This window comes from Chiloscyllium punctatum, chromosome 6 (genome assembly GCF_047496795.1).
Source record: "Chiloscyllium punctatum isolate Juve2018m chromosome 6, sChiPun1.3, whole genome shotgun sequence".
Taxonomy (NCBI): Eukaryota; Metazoa; Chordata; class Chondrichthyes; order Orectolobiformes; family Hemiscylliidae; genus Chiloscyllium; species Chiloscyllium punctatum.
In genome coordinates, this window is record NC_092744.1 from 45,094,293 (window position 1) to 45,112,315 (window position 18,023).

An 18,023-nucleotide genomic window follows, 5' to 3' on the forward strand; every position below is an offset into this window, starting at 1 on the left:
AGGATCAGAGGGCATAACCTCAGACTAAGATGCTGAAGGGGCAACAGCACAGGCCACAATCCCAAAAGGTGGATGAAAGCTGCAATTCCAGCTGTGGCTTGACCATTTGGAATCTATTGTTCAAAGAGGATCTGGTCCCACAAGAACACAAAGAGATGAAGTTTTATTTTTTTAAAATCTTATGGAGCCTGCAAAGTTTAGACCTCCCATTCCAGACCTCCACTTGTTCCCTCCCACAATATCCTTCTAAAAATCTTTCCCAAAAACCTACCTTGTTGTCAATGCAATGTGAGGCTGAGTCTTCCGCTTCTAGTCCCATCGTCTGTCAGCTGGTACTTTCTGCCTATTTTGAACTGTTAGCACATCGACGTAGCACGGAAGTTAACATTTCCCTGGCATCACCTGCCATGCTCAGAGGACCTTGACAATTGCTTCGCCCTTTGGTAATTGAATTACCACTCTCAATTTATAATGGCAGAATAAAATCTCAGGTGTGTGTTCCAAATGCACAAAGCCAGTGAAAACAGCTGAAGGGATCCATTTACATATGTGAAGAGGATCCCAGGTGACAATGGTATCCTCAACCAGAAATATCAATACAGGTAGCCAGCATACAGTACATAAGAAGGTAATATCAGGCACAATTAAGAATGAGCTGAGATTCTAACTTTTAATGTTTACAATCAAACAGAAATATGGGCATCTGAATGTCAAAAAATAAATCAGCCAATTGACTCATGTCTGTCACAGGCTGATTGATGTTGACCCATAGCCACATACACAATAGCTTAGGGAATGTTTAGCACAACATAATAGTTTTCTGAATCATTATTTGTACAGACTCAGACCTCACAGTCACAATATATAGTCAAGAAAATGAATAGCCTGAACTGCTCCTCCCTTTCCACTCCTGCATCCATTTCACTGGAAAAGTGGTGGCCTTTCAATTTCTGGTTTAACCTTAACTAAATTAATACACCATGTAGGTGCAAAGGCATGGCTGATTGAGAAAGAATCAAATTTCATTTAGTTAAAAATCAAACAACACTAGGTTATAATCCAACAGGTTTAATTGGAAGCACACTAGCTTTCGGAGCGCTGCTCCTTCATCCGAGTGTTGTGTGATTTTTAACTTTGTACACCCCAGTCCAACACTGGCTTCTCCAAATTTCATTTAGTCATCCTTCTACCATCTTGGTAGTGACAAGATTTGATAGTGCAGTGTAAGCTAATCCGAGCAATCAAATTTTGAAAAGTCACTTTCCGAATCAATTGCATTTGTATTCAAATAATATAATACTAACTACTATGTGGTGGTTGGTGGGCTCTAATCTTTCATTCTGGAAGATTAAAACCTTCATGCTTAAAACATACAACATTGCTGGTGATGTTCCAAAGCTTCTTCCCTCTGAATATATTGGCAGCATCACCTTCATTACAGGCAACTACTGCACTTTCAGTTTGGAATGACATAATCTCAAAATGCTGTAATTTTGCGCATGTGTGTCTGTGCTCCATCTCATTGTGTCTTTGGCCTTAAATAGAGCCAGAAAATTTCCTTATCAATCAACAAATTACATTTAATGGAGTACCACATCAATAAATTGCTGATGGTATCAATTCAACCAGCAAGGTTTAACAATTAAAGCCTTGCTTTCTCCTTCACCCATCAATTAATATCTTGCCTCCATCAAATTATACTTTCTGGCCAAAGATTGACTTGATACAAACTATGTTTAGAAGATCTACAGCTAATACTTCACTGTTTTAAGAAACAAAATCCATGATTTGTGTATGTGCCCTAATGCACAGACATGTCAAGAGAAAAAGAATACAGTCTTAGAAACAAAATCATCAGGAACTTGGAAGCATACAATTTAAATTACTTATTTGTATTAAGTTAGCTAGAAGATGTTCATGTAGTCCTTGATTTAGAGTCATAGAGTCATAGGGATGCACAGCACGAAAACAGTTCCTTCAGTCCAACTCATCCATGCCGACCAGATAACCCAATCCAATCTAATCCCAAATCCAGCACCCAGCCCATATCCCTCCAAACCCTTCCGATTCATATACCCATCCAAGTGCCTGTTAAATATTGCAATTGTACTAGACTCCACTACTTACTCTGGCAGCTCATTCCATACACGTACCACCCTCTGCATGAAAAAGTTGCCCGTTAGGTCTCTTTTACATCTTTCCCCTGTCACCCTAAACTTCTGCCCTCTAGTTCTGGACTCCCCCACCCAAGGGAAGAGATTTTGTCTATTTACCCTATCCATGCCCCTCATGATTTTATAAACTTCTATAAGGTCACCCCTCAGCCTCAGATGCTCCAGGGAAAACATCCCTAGCCTATTCAACATCTCCCTGTAGCTCAAATCCTCTAAGCCTGGCCACATCCTTGTAAGTCTTTTCTGAACCCTTTCAAGTTTCACAACATCTTTCCGCAATATTCCAACAGTAGCCTAACCAATTTCCTGAACAGCCTTGAAAAAAATAGTATGATAGATAACATTTTTATATATCTTTTAACAAAATGAACATTGCTATGTTGATTTGTTTTGCTTATCAAAGTTGTACTGTTCATTTATCTTGCTTTTGTTTAGAGTTAACTTATAAATAATTTCATTTGTCTAAGTAGACAAGGAATGTTTTAGTATCACTTCTCATAAAGCATTTTGTTTGTACTGCTGACTTTATATGTGTATTAGCTCAGCATCAATATAAAGTCATAAATATAAACAGAGCATCATTGTGCAGCCATGGAAACCAAGTCAAAATTCAAAGATCAGTATTTAAGTCCAGCCTAACTTGACCAGAGACATCAGCATGTGGTCATGTTTGAGTAAAACAATTACTGTAGGAAATAAGCATCAGCTTAAAAATATAAAAAGTAATCAAAATATTTAATTAGGACTACAAATTATGAGAGGGAACAGAATATGATGAACACCATTATGTTGCAAGACTAAATGTAAGCAATTACAGTGCTTCTAGATAGCATAACAGCAGTGTGATGAACATGCCACCTACTATCATAGAATTCCTACAGTGTGAAAATTGGCCATTTGGTCCATTGAATCTACACTGCCCCTTCAAAGAGCATCCCACCCAGATCCACATCATCCCTGTAACCCTGCATGTAACCCTTCATCTTGCCCACACACCCCTCGACACTTTGGGCTATGGGAGGAAACCAGATCACCAAACCCATGCAGACACAGGGAGAACGTATATACTCGACACAGACAGTCATCTGAGGCTGGAATCGAACCCAGGTCCCTGGCGCTATGAGGCAGCAATGCTAATCACTGACCCACTGTGATTTGAACTGAGAACTTCTGGACAAAGTCAAGGATGTTAGCCATTGCTGCGACGAGGTGCATGGTGGCTCCATGGTCAGCACTGCTGCCCCACAGTGCTGGGGACACAGGTTCGATTCCAGCCTTGGGCAACTGTCTGCGTGGAGTTTGCACATTCTCCACGTGTCTGTGTGTGGTTTCCTACAGTGCCAAGATGTAAATGTTAGGTGGATTGACCATGCTAAAATACTCATGATGTCCAGGGATGTGTAGGTTAGGTGGATTTGCTATGGCAAATGTATGGTCACAGGGACAGGATAGGAAGGGGTAAGTCTGGGTGAGATGTTCTTTGGAGAGAAGGTGTGGACCTGTTGGATGAAATGATCTGTTTCCACACTGCAGGGATTATATGGAAGCCCACCTATTACAGACTGCAATCCTAGCCTGTGGTTTGACCAGGTGAACAGTACACAGTGCCTTTACTCTCTTACCAAACCTATTGGGAGCTACAGGAATCCAATGAGGTTTTTTAAAAAATGTTTTTTACAGCGAGTCAGGAAAACCATGTGTGTTTCCGTGAATTAAAATTTATATTAAAGGCTTCTTAAATTTGGCTACTTAGTTTATGATAAGCAACCTATTGTTCGGTCGCTGCTCAATGCAAATTTAAAGTTGGCATAAGGAAGTGAGGAATGAAAACAAATCACAACTGAATTTACATAACCTAGAATTATTAGACACGTACATCAACTTTGCGTTTTTAGTATTTTTCTGCATTAACCAAGCAAAATTACTTCATCTCAAACTCTGCAGAATTATTCTTCAAGTTTTGTCACATTTTTTCACAGATTTAAATTGGAACTTAATTAAGATTTTAGTCAGAGATTTCATTTTAGGCCTATCCTTTGAATTCTACCTCTTCAAAATGTCAGTAAATCTCATGTACTTTAATTCTGAACCAGTTATTAACTGCGACACCATCCTTCTGTCACATATAGAGTTAATATCAACTGTACCAACTTTACTTTTCAAATGATTTGAAGCTTCTCTACCACATTTTCCAACCATCAAGTTAAAAAGAGCTTCTACATGTGTCAGTAGTCCAATTTCAAACATCTCGTCATAATTAACAGTTATTATTGGTGCCAATGGGCAATTGGATGTCTGAAACGTGATGTATATTTTCTGTTGGTCTGTTTTGCGGTTGTCATGTGGCGGGTGAATTAATGGAAACTTCTGTGATGCTTTCCTCTGAAATAGCTGGTTCTGTTAAAATTGCTGTTTCATCCAACTCTTGAAAACCATTCTCCCATACTTACTAATTACACAGCACACCAAATATATAGTGAGAAAACATGACCATTTATTCTATTTTTAAACAAAACAGAGACTAACAAAGATACCACAACTGGCAGTAACAATAACTTGGCTAGAAATAATATTTATAAAATATGACTAATGTGTGCACTTATCATGTGAACAAATTTGCTCATAACACTTCTTGGATAGGCAGTCACAGTGGTAAAAACAATGATTGCAGATGCTGGAAACCAGATTCTGGATAAGTGGTGCTGGAAGAGCACAGCAGGTCAGACAGCATCCAAGTAGCTTTGAAATCAACGTTTCGAGCAAAAGCCCTTCATCAGGAATAAAGGCAGTGAGCCTGAAGCATGGAGAGATAAGCTAGAAGAGGGTGGGGGTGGGGAGAAAGTAGCATAGAGCACAATGGGTGAGTGGGGGAGGGAATGAAGGTGATAGGTCAGGGAGGAGAGGGTGGAGTGGATAGGTGGAAAAGGAGATAGACAGGTAGGACAAGTCTGGACAAGTCATGGGGACAGTGCTGAGCTGGAAGTTTAGAACTAGGGTGAGGTGGGGGAAGGGGAAATGAGGAAACTGTTGAAGTCCACATTGATGCCCTGGGGTTGAAGTGTTCCGAGACGGAAGATGAGGCGTTCTTCCTCCAGGCGTCTGGTGGTGAGGGAGCGGCGGTGAAGGAGGCCCAGGACCTCCATGTCCTCGACAGAGTGGGAGGGGAAGTTGAAATGTTGGGCCACGGGGCGGTGTGGTTGATTGGTGCGGGTGTCCCGGAGATGTTCCCTAAAGCGCTCTGCTAGGAGGCGCCCAGACTCCCCAATGTAGAGGAGACTGCATCGGGAGCAACGGATACAATAAATGATATTAGTGGATGTGCAAGTAAAATTTTGATGGATGTGGAAGGCTCCTTTAGGGCTTTGGATAGAGGTGAGGGAGGAGGTGTGGGCGCAGGTTTTACAGTTCCTGCGGTGGCAGGGGAAAGTGCCAGGATTGGAGGGTGGGTTGTTTGGGGGCGTGGACCTGACCAAGTAGTCGCAGAGGGAAGGTTACATTCTCTTTTAAAATTCTTGTGAAGAATGTCTCACGGCAGATTTTGAAAAGAGATCTTCCTTAAATGCTGATATCTTACCATGCAAGATAATTCAACTCATTTACAAATAACTACTTAATTGAAACACAAGGAGTAAAGGTATACAGTGAAAGTGTGATTCAAGGTAATTAAAGGGGAAGGTGATTCATATAGAGTACAAATGATAAAATAGACCTGTTGGCCCAATTGGTCAGTTTCTGTGGTATAGCATCTATGATATTGGCTTGCAGCAGGTAGAACATCTGTGTCCCAAGAGGGATATGGTGGCTTTGAAAGAACAGTTGTTTCAGGAATTAAACCAAAGGCACTCTCCACTGGGACAGAAAAAAAGCCCGTGTTCACCCGGCCTGCAGATTCTCCCCTAGTGTTTATATTTTCCTCAGGTACGTAGACATAAAAGAAATAGCCATCAATATGTTTAGAAGGTGATCAACCAGAGGAAAATCAAAACTTTCTGGCATGTTTTAGATTTAGATTTGTTTTTATTTTAATACTAAAATCACCTTAAGCACAGTTGTACATAGCAACATTTGCAGGACTGCAAGATTTTTAGTTTTTCCAGTACATGATTGTACCACTTGAACAAAAGGTCAGCATTGTTCAGAACTCCGTTCAAATTCAGTGAGTGAGAGGGTTCAAACTTTAGTATTGAACTTTGACATGCTGTACTTCAAGTTCTTGAGAATATCTCTAATACAGAGAGTTATCCTAAAGAAGAACTGGCACTCCCTCCGAATGCAAGTGTAATGATCATCTGTGTTCATATTGCTGATATGATTGATAGTTTTGCAAGATCTTTTGCTCTTTGCGGTCTTATCTTGAACTTTGCCTTGATACATTCACCCAGATATCTCACAAATCTCCAAAAGAGATTCTGATACTTTAGTTTCAATTACAAACTAGAGTTAAAAAAAAACAGAGAAACAAAATTGTTGCGACCAATGTCCTTGCGATGATGCCTGATTACAAACTCTAATCAATACCACAAGTCTTAAAAGGAATCCAACAGAAAAAGATCCCTGCTACTTCCTACCTGTTTCGTGAATTACATTACTGAAGCCACAGAAATGTAGAAACTTTAGGCTAAATTAGCATGGGACATGTGGCCCTGATTTTAACGGATGAAAAGAGCGATGTATGCAGCCACAAAGCATATCCACAAAAGTCAGAAATGCTCAGGTTTCATTACCAGCTATCATTTCCAGGCTCAATAACAAAAATCACAGGTCCTGGTGCTGTTTCTGGTCCTCCCAAGCGCAGCAGCCCTGCAGAGTCCCTGCCCCCAGTTATTGAGTCCTGATGTATCACTCCTCTCCCAGGCCCTACACCCTTGCATAAGATTAACCTGACCTGTTCACTGCATTAGTTGTCAAATTTCTGGTGAGAACTCAGTATAAAATTTAGCAGGAGAATGTGCATCCTAAAGAGGAGCTACTTTCACCGAATATTCATTATACGTTGGTACAGAGATGCTTTGAACATTTCTGGATGGTTAGCAATAATGAAAAGATGGTCCCCAGGTTCACTGATGTTTTCCTAACTCTGCTGCTGTCAGCACTGGTGCCTAGGACAGATGTCCTAATCCCAAGTAATTGAAAGAACCAGCACAGTCCCATTAAAGTTTGGATGAGAGGTAGTGCAGGAAGTGAAAAGCAAAACAAGACCGAGAGGATCTGAAGGAGGTGATGTAATAAATGTAATTACTTCAGCAGGTCAGGAAAGATGAGTAGATTTTGTCCATCCTTAATTGATTAGATTAGATTTCCTACAGTGTGCAAAGAGGCCCTTTAGCCCAACAAGTCCACACCGACCTTCTGAAGAGTAAGCCACTTAGACCCATTTCCCTCTGACTAAAGCACCTGACACTATGGACAATTTAGCATGGCCAATTCACCTGACCTTTGGACTGTGGGAGGAAACCAGAGCACCTGAAGGAAACCCATGCAGACATGGGGAGAATGTGATACCTCCACACAGACAGTCACCCAAGGCTAGAATCAAACCCAGGTCCCTGGTGCTTTGAGGCAGCAGTGCTAACCACTGATCCACTGTACCACTCCTTGCTCTTGCACAAAGCAATGTGCTAACATTTCTGCTTCTCCTTCATCCACCAATCCACCCAGTATCCAATCTTGCATCATATCCCAAGAGGGCACTGTATTACCTCTCATATTCATTGCTAACACTTTTGCCTTGTGCTTCTTCTGTTCAATACTGTCATTGATGCCATTCTTTCCTCACTACACACTTGCAGTTCTTTTTGACACTACTTTGGAAATTATACTCAAAAGTAATTGTACCTTCTACTTACTTTTTTAATTTACTCATGGGACATGGTTGTCACTGGTTGGGCCAGCATTTATTGGCTGTCCCTCGTTATTCTTGAGAAAGTGGTGGAGCATAATGTTTCGAGTTGCTACACAGGAATCTGGCCAAACAAAATTTGACACCAAGCCAAACAACTAAGTATTAGGGCAGCTGACTAAATGAATGGTCAAAGAGATAGATTTAAATAAGTGCTTTATATTGAGGGGTAGAGTGGCTAAAGTGAGAAAAACTTTCAATGGGTGGGGGTTGGCCGGCTGACAACATCTTCACTGATTGTGGATAAATTATGGAGTCACAGGTACAATGGATAGTGAAGATGCTATTTGGTATCCTTGTCTTTATTGGACAGTGCAATGAGTATAGGAGTTAGGAGGTCATATTGTGGCTATACAGGACTTTAGTTAGGCCACTTTTGGAATACTGTGCACAATTCTGGTCTCCCTGCTATAGGAAGGATGTTGTGAAACTTGAAAGGATTCAGAAAAGATTAATGAGAATGTTGCCAGACTTGGAAGGTTTGGTCTACAGGGAGAGACTGAATAGGCTGGGGCTATATTGCCCTGGAGAGTCAGAGGCTATGGAGTGACTTTATAGAGGTTTGTAAAATCATGAGGGGCATGGATAGGGTAAATAGTCAAGGTCTTTGTCCAGGGGTGGTTGAGTCCAGAACTAGAGGACATACAATTAAGGTGAGAGGGGAAAGATTTAAAAGGAAACTAAGGGACAACTTTTTCATGCAGAGGGTATTGCGTGTATGGAATGTGTTGCCAGAGGAAATGGTGGAGGCTGGTGCAATTACGATACTTAAAAGGCATCCGGATGGGTATACGAATAAGGAAGATTTCGAGAGATAAGTGCTGGCAAATGGGAATAGATTTATTTAGGATACCTGGTTGGCATGGAAGAGTTGGACCGATGGGTCTGTTTACATGCTGTACATCTCTATGATTCTAATTAAAATTGGGAGTAACAAAAGGCCAGCATTATCAGAGTTCAGATCTCCTGGATGGTTGTTTTGCTGCAGGAGGTGACAAAGATAGGAAAGGGTTAGTGCCATAGTGAAAATTGGCATTGCCATACCAGGAGTCAGTGTAGGTCAGTGAGTATATGGCTGATGGATAGATGAAACTTAAAATGATTAAGTATGCATGCAGCAGAATCCTGAATGAACTCAAATTTATGCAGGGTGCAAAATGGGCAGAGATCAATTAATGCTTTAGAATTAATAGATGATGCCATTACAAATGTGTGAATAAGGTTTTCAGCAGCAGATGAATGGCATATGAGCTACGTACCTCTAGATTCCTCTCTTTGCTGAAGGTAACCTCTGCCTCCTGCAGAAGAGGCCACTTTCAAAGAAGGTATCCCTCAAGGATTCATTGTATTCATCCTACATCCCACTCAGGAACTTGGGCACAGATTAGCAGTGTGTGTGGCTTGACTGCAAAGTCAGAAGTTCTGCTTCTGGTGGCAAGGTCAGTTCTAGAAACAACGCAGCATGCAAGGGCATCAGTTTGCTTAGACCTGGTTAATAGGACAGTAACATGGAACCCTCAAGTCTATGTGACAAAAAAATGCTTGCAAAACCAAAAACTTGTAACAGCTTTGGCAGCATAGGTCTGATAGTACTATTTCAATATCATTTGTAATTGACTAACAGAAAATCTAATCAGAATTGTACCCTTTCTCTTGCCTTCACTGCACATGCACACAGACAGCAAACAGGATATAAGGAATGAATGGACTATTTCACAAAGTCTTATAATCCCCATGCTTCTGACATAATTGCTGAAGTGAAAAGGAGAGGAATTTGCTGAGAAACAAACATCATCAGTAGCATTCCATTTTCATAAGCTGCAGATAAAAGCACAAAGTGATTTATGACCACGTCTCAAATAACTTACAAATCTTAAACTAGGAAAGTACTACTAGAAGATAGTACAAATTATAAAGATAACATTTAAAATTAAAACACTTCCATTTATTACAACTAATTTTGTTTAGTGCACATTTATAATCTTGGTCAATACATGTGCTTATTATTCAATTAATAAAAAAATGCTCACTATGTAAGGACATTAAATGCGGGCAATTTGCAGAGCTTTCAATCTACTGGGACAAAACTCCTTGAGGACTTTGTGTTTAATATTTGAGATCTTTTGCAATATTAACCTCAAAGGTTCTATTTAAAAGGGTCACTAAACTGTCCTTATAAAATATGAAGCAATTCGATGTAGATATAAGAAAAAAAATTTTTTTTGAAGTGAAGCGTTTAAATGTCAATACTGTAGTTTTGGCAATTGAGTGTGATTATTCTTTCACATTCTAAAATAAACTCAAGTCTTAGTACTAACGCCTACACTAAAGAAATATGAATGGTTCAAATTTGTTCTTTCATATCTTCCAGATAACATTAATTACTCAGTGGTAAAAACAGCAAAGTTGGCAGGATGTTGATCCATTGCCTTTCACAGCAATACATGTTTCACATGAAATAATTACACTAACAAGAACAAAAATATCTTAATTAATTTAATAATTTATTATTTGTTATAAACCTGGGATAGATCAGGAGCATGTCTGTGATCATGATAACTTCAGCAGTAGGTAATCAAGTTTTGAACCTGAAATTCTTCCTTTCTCTGCCCTCACTCTGCACATGCTCACAATGAGCAGAAGTTAAACTTGGATAGAAGTTGAGGTTACAAGCAAATTTCTATCAACACATCTTACCCAAAGTTACTTACCTCTCAGAAGCATCTATTGGTTCATGATTCATTATTTGACTAAGTACCAAGATGTCAATCACGTCAAGATGACAATCAAAGTCCAATGACAAAGATGATGCTGTTAATGATTGACAGATCTTTAGAAGGAAGAAATGCAGACATGATTTTCAGAACTCTACTTTGTGATAATCTTCAGCTTAATTCAAATCGAGCGGAGTCAATGGTAAAAATCACGCAGATTCATTAGTAATCCTGTAACTAAAATTTAGCAATCAATGGATAGAAGACATTGTCATAAAAGTCCCATTACAGTTGTTAGTTCAAAATGAACATGAATGTGCAGCTGAATGTATCAAAGAGCAAAGAAAAATGGTTCAGTTATTTGCTTCTATTATATTTTAAAGATAGTCTCCCAACTCCTCTGACCTCACGGGTGGCCTGGATGCCAAACAGGAGATTCACATCAGGCTTGTGGCATAAATGGTTGCTGAGAATCTTCTGTGCTTTTCTGAAGAAAAGGAAATCTCTGCTCAGCACATATGTTGTGCTGGTAAGTTAAAACCACTCAGTGCATAAACTGAATGTGTGCAGCTGTCAATATAAACCCTGAGAGAACACATTCAGTTCACAGCATCCTTATTCACACTGAATGAGAGCACTAAAGGGATGTAGTATAAATAGGCTATTTTAAATTATAATTTTTTTAAGAACTGAAGTAATTTAACACATGCTATGGTTCTGACAACTGAATTCAAAAGAGTATGGGAGAAGAATCTGAAATAGCACAGCAAATTAAAGAAAAAACAAATGCATTTCCCCATAGTCAGAGTGCCTCCAGTCCCTTGAAATGCAGCTTATCATAAGATGTCTCTAGTTATTGTCAGCACAGCTAAAATATAATGTAAGCCGAGTGAAGACAAAAGGGGTAATGCAGAAAAAGAAACATAAATTTTCCCTTCATATAGCAGCAAATTTTCTGAAACTAATTTATTATTGTTGCATCACTGAGAGTTTGTATTAAAGTGAACTAGCAGGCAGCATGAAACTTACCCCTTGGCCTCTCAGCAATTACTTAATGTTGTTTTATTCCAGATTTAAATATGTGCAATTTATGCAAAAGAACTGCAAGATTCAAAAATGTTTTATCAATTGAAAAAACAGCAGGGACACTTTTTTTTTCGCTTCACAAACAATATATCAGCCTATCAACTATGCAGGCATTAGAATATAAGCACAACACTGATCCCAACTCTGCAACCTGCTTTGAAAATAGTTTAAAGGCACAAAGCAAGCTTCTCACTGCTTAAGGAATACAGGGAGAGAAAACAATTCAGAATTATGTGAATTAGCACAAAACACCAGCTTGAGAGACTAGAGGCGAAGAATTCCTGTTTGAGTGTGCAAACAGTAAGAAAGGGAAGTGGGGGAGTAAAGGCGTTCATTTTTTCCAATTTGCTAGCTCTGCCATTAAATCCCTTCATAAAAGGGTCAGTGGTTGGCACTGAAAGTGGGTCACGAGTTGTCTTTAGAAAAATGGGCAGAAAAGAGCAGCAGCGTTCCAGAGCCACCACTTCTATTTGAGAAGGAAACACTCCATTCTTGGTACACTGAACCTGCGTAGCTACCTCCAAATGATCTTCTCTGTTAGACTGAATCCTTTAAACTGTGGATTAGGCTGAACACAAAGGCATTATTCAAATAAGCACAAATCACCCAGCTCTTGGGATATCTGTGTTTAAATGGAGCCTTCTTTTTGTTTTCTCAGATAGAATATGGATGGAAAACTGGATTCTAATTTGTTTGGGTTCACTGAGGCCCTTAATAAGCGGCAGAAAATTTGAAGTGAAGTTCTTTCTGAAGCACTGCATTTCTAAGTAGGGATGTTAAGAAGTGCTAAGAACACTAATTAAAGGGAAATGTGCTGCTTGCAAACAAATGGAGTCATACTGGTGAATTATTACAATGCCTTCTTTCAGATTCGGCAAATATTTAGCGACATTATTTAATTGTGTACTCTGTCCTTCACAGCCATAAAGTACTTAAAGACAAATATCAAGATTCTGTTGCACCAAACTTTATAATGCTTCAACTGATATATTAGTGGCATTACTTATAAGAGACTCCAAAATGGTTGCATTATTTTGTATGTTTTGTAGACTAATTTAAATTTCGGATGCAGTTTAAGTATGTTAGTAAGCTCTGTCTCATTATACAACAATCACAATAACATAGGTTAATTATTTAATGCTTCAAGGCATTATCCTTTCCCATTATTGTAGTTTTATTATTGTCTAAAAAGTTCCAAAGCATACTGATCAAAATGAAGAAAATGCAGACCAAATGTTTGTGTCTCTATAATGCACTCAGAGAAGGCAAGATTCTAATGCATTATTCATCTGTGGTTGGCTCAAAGTAAACCACAAAGCCAAGTTAATGGCATACATTTAAAATTCTGACAGCTAATAAGTCTCTTATTAACAGCCAACTTTCAGAAGTGTAAACTTTAAACAAAACAGCATTGCTGTCACCTTATTTAAGAAGCCATTATACTCAGCCAGGTGAAGTTATTGCTTGAATGACTAAATCAACAGTATGTTTTTTTTTAATCATTAGAGCTGAAAGAATGAGTAACAAATAAATTTTTCAAAGGAATATGCATATATACTAGGAAAATATTACTTAATACAGAATACTTTTCCTGTTGCACACATGTGCCATTAAAACTTTCAGCCAGGGAAGGATGTTTCTTTTGCTTTATTTTCCATTAGAGGTATCATTAAAATGAGTCACTGGCAATCTTCCAAGCTATACCCTTTTGCTAGCGTGAGAAGGTTTCAGGAAAAGGGTGCATGATTTGAAATTGAGAAAAGCTTGGTAATAAAATATCTTGTGGCATTCCCCTTTGTATAGTGATACAAACAGAAGCTGGGATATAATCAGATTGAGGGTGAATTTATTCCTGCCATAGAAGGCTTTTGTCGATCTTCTGGTACCTACCACATTGGACAATTAATTGTCTTGCACCCTTGCTCTTCTTGAATAAGTGGTCTGCATGAAGGTTATATTAAATAGATAGAATCTTACAAGGGTTTCCAATTGGCTATGCATTGTTCAAAGACTAATTTCCTTGTGCTGATTGTGGTTAAGTATAGCGTTATGACTGAGTTTGAAAAAGTGCATGGTCACTAGCATAACTTTCAATGTTTTACCCAATTCTTCTTTAGAAGAGTCAGATCAGATTTGAAACATTAACTCTGCTCCTGTCTGTGCAGAGGCTGCCAGATCTGTTGAGTTACTTCAGCAATTGTTCTGCTTGTTTCAGATTTTCAGCATCCGCAGTATTTCACTTTTGTGTAACTTCTTTCTCTCAGCATGCTGTCTTTAACTGTACTCCCAACAATATCCAAGACACAAATTAACTCATAGCAGTCATAAATCCAGGCATATCATTTCCAGTAAATATGTTGAAGCAATTAATTTAAACTATCTGACTCCGAAGAAGTATCTTTAAAAGAAGTCTCACTGTATCTGATTAGATTCCCTACAGCGTGGAAACAGGCCCTTCGGCCCAACAAGTCCACACCAATCCTCCAAAGAGTAACCCATCCAAACTCATTTCCCGGTATTTATCCCTGACTAATGCACCTAACACTATGGGCAATTTAGCATGGCCAATTCACCTGACCTGCACATCTTTGGATTGTGGGAGGAAACCCATGCAGACACGGGGAGAATGTGCAAACTCCACACAGACAGTCGCCTGAGGCTGGAATTGATCCTGGGACCGTGGTGCTATGAGGCAGCTGTGCTAACCACTGAGCCACCGTGCTGCCCACAATTGAAACTGTCCTTATCCCGTCCTTGCAATTATCTTTTTTTAAAAAAAGTTCAGATATCTTTTCAAGACTCCAAATGAACTTGAACAATCCCCAAGTGCACAGAAGCCATCATCTTTAGCGAAGGGGCGTCCTGCAGAAGGCAAGGGTATCAATAACCATCAAAGCCAGAGATACATTTCTTCATAGAAGACACCATGGAAAGGAAAAGCACCATCCACAGCTTGAACAATTTTCCTGGAGGAGTTTCACATGAATTGCAAGAGACCTAAAAGCTATGACCCTCAGAATTTTTAGTTAAAACAATGCCTCTGAGGACACTAATCATGTTTAGGCAATCTCACCTGCATCAGCAATGTCTTGCTTCAGTTATCTTGAGCTTCTGGTCTTCTAATTGGATTACTAGCATCAGGAACCCAGCCACTACACTGAAAATGATATCAAGGGGAAAAGTGACTGCTCATCTCACACCCATATTTAAGAAGGGAGGGAGTCAGGAGGAGGGAAACTATCGGCCAGTTGATAGATTTTGGATGCCATTGTTATGGGTGAGACTGCAGAGCACCTGGAAATACATGGTAAAATAGGGCGGTGCCAGCATCAAGGGGAGGTTATGCCTTCTGAAAGAATTCTAACAAATTTATGAGCAAGTTAGAAAAAGGAGAGCTAATGGATGTGATCTACTTGGATTTCCAGGAGGCCTTTGATAAGGAAGCTGCTAAAAAAAAAGAGCCAATAGTTTTAGAGGTTAGCTACTGCCATGGAAAGAGGATTGGATAACTGGAAGAGTGGGGATAAAAAGGTCTTTTTCAGGATGGTAGTGGTGACTAGTAGAGGTTCATTGGTGTCAGTCTTGGAGACCACAACTATTTAGGTCATGCATGAACAATCTGGACAAAGGAATTGAGGACATTGTTGCTAATGTTGCTAAGAACACAAAGACAGGTGGAGGGAGAGGTAGTGTTGAGGAAATGGAGAGGCTACAGAAGGACTTGGACAGGCCAGGAGAGTGGGCAAAGATATAGCAAATGAAAAACAGTGTGGTAAATTTTGAGGCTATCTACTTTGATCAGAAGAATAGTAGCATAGACTATTTTCTAAATGGGGAAAGGCTTTAGAAATCTGAAGCACAAAGGGATTTAGGAGTCCTAGTTTAGAATCTTCTTAAACTAAGCATGCAAGTTCAGTTGACAATAAGACCATAAGACATAGGAGTGGAAGTAAGGCCATTCGGCCTTAATTAGGAAGGTTAATGCAATGTTAGTACTCATCTCGAGAGGGCTAGAATATAAGAACAGGGATATACTACGGAGGTTGTACCAAGTTTTGGTCAGATTGCATTTGGAATATGGTGAGCAGTTTTGGGCCCCAAATCTAAGAAAAGATGTGTTGGCCTTGTGTGTGCACGCTGGGGAAAGGGGTTTCCAGACGATTTTTGCAAGGATGGTCTGGGGAATGGCGGTTTTGCCCTTTGTGGGCTGGCAACTCTTACTTCTTCCTGATATCAAAGTTCAGAAGCTCATTTTAGCTACACACGTCCAGCCTTCAAGTCTGTGTCAGTCCTACCAAAGGACAGTATCCTTAATCATGTCCCCCTGTTCTTTCCCTGTACCCCAATACCTTTTGCCATTCAAGTATTTAAATAACAGCTTTGAAGGCTATTATTGCCTCTGTATCTATCACTCTGTCAGGCAGTGCATTAGAAATTCTAACCATTCATTGCATAGGTTTTTCCTCAAGTTGTCTCTGGTTCTATTAACAATTATTTTAAATCTGTTCTGTTTCATTTGGTACTTTTTCTGTTTTGGAAATAGTTTCTCTTTATATATTCGATTTAAAGTCTTTGTGATTTTATATACCTCCAATAAATCTCTCTTCTTTTCTTCTGTGCTGAGGATGAACAGAGCTTCATCAATTTTGCCATGTAACCATAATTCAAATGTCTGAAATCATTTTAGTAATTACATTCTTTCCAAAGCCTTTCCACCTTTCCTAAAATGTACAACTCACAATTATACACAATACCTCAGCTGGGAATATATAACCAAGTGAGGAAGGGTTCATTTGGATCCTCTCTTCTTAACTGCCTTTCGGTTAGTCACAATAAATGCAAATTTTTTTGTATGAAACCATCATACTTCAAATAAAGTATAGTTAGCTTAATCAAAATCGAGGTGCAGGTTACCTAGGATATCTTCAGTGAAAGAGAAAGGAATTTTATTACCTATAAATCTCAAGAAAATGTTATCAAATGCATATAAATACGGTAATAATTTTAAAAGGTGAAGTGTCTGGCACAGACTGAAGGAAAAAAGGCTACACAGTTTAAAAGTTCTTGACGACTTGAAGTTTTAGATTTCTAACCTCATACCACAGTTTTTTAATTGTTGTCTGGTGTCCTTTGTAGCTATCTTTAAATTATCAGGGATTTGTTGCTTTTCACTAGATTCTGATGATGCAGAAGAATCAGAGAAAGAGAGAAATGGAGAGAAAAAGGATGGAATCTTATTGGGTCAGAGCAATGTGGATTGTGGTGAGATTTATAACAGAATTGAATGAGAATTCCAGTGAGGCCTATCTCAGTCCACCTTTTATGCCTTTGCCAAGTGGCAAGGTGAGTTTCTCAATAAGCAGTGCCCTGTTTGCTACCTATTCACTTGTTTGGGGCACCTCCCCATCTGCACCAATAATAAGCCATGCCACCCACTTTCAGTCCCAAAAACACTGCCCCTCCCTCATTCCAGGAGCAAGGCCTCCCAGCAAAGGGAAGAAAGAGCCAAGATAGCTGGTGGGCTGCCTGACATTCAGCTCCTCACCTCTTGTGTGGCAGGGATCCTGACTCTGACCACCCTAGCAGTAAATTAAACATGTCCTAGCCCACCTTCCCCAGAAGTGTGGCAGTCACTAGGGTGGGGGTTATCCACAGTACAGTCAGAAAGGGGGTTCCAAGATTTTGACCGAGCAACAATGAAGGAACGAAAGAGTTCCAAGTCAGGATTGGAGGGGAACCTGTAGGTAGCAATGCTCCCATGCATCAGCTACCCTTGTCATTCCAGCCAGTAAATGTCACGGGTTTGGAACCCGTTGTTGGAGGAGTCTTGGTGATTTACTATCTTGTAGAGATGATGCACATTACTACCACTGTGTGTGGGTGTTGAAGGTGAGCATGGGGTGCCAATCAAGTGGGCTACTTTATAATGGATGGCATTGAGCTTTTTAAGCATTTTTGAAGCTGCACCCATCCAGTGGAGATGTGAATCATGGCATTCGGTTACTCACCCTTCCCCATCTGGATGATTAATCGTTAATTCCATCAACGGGTTTAATACCGGGAACTTTAGTTCAAAAGGAAATATATTTAAATGATCCAAGACACTCTATTTTAAAATGGCTGCAGAAACCATTTGACCTGGGGAACCAA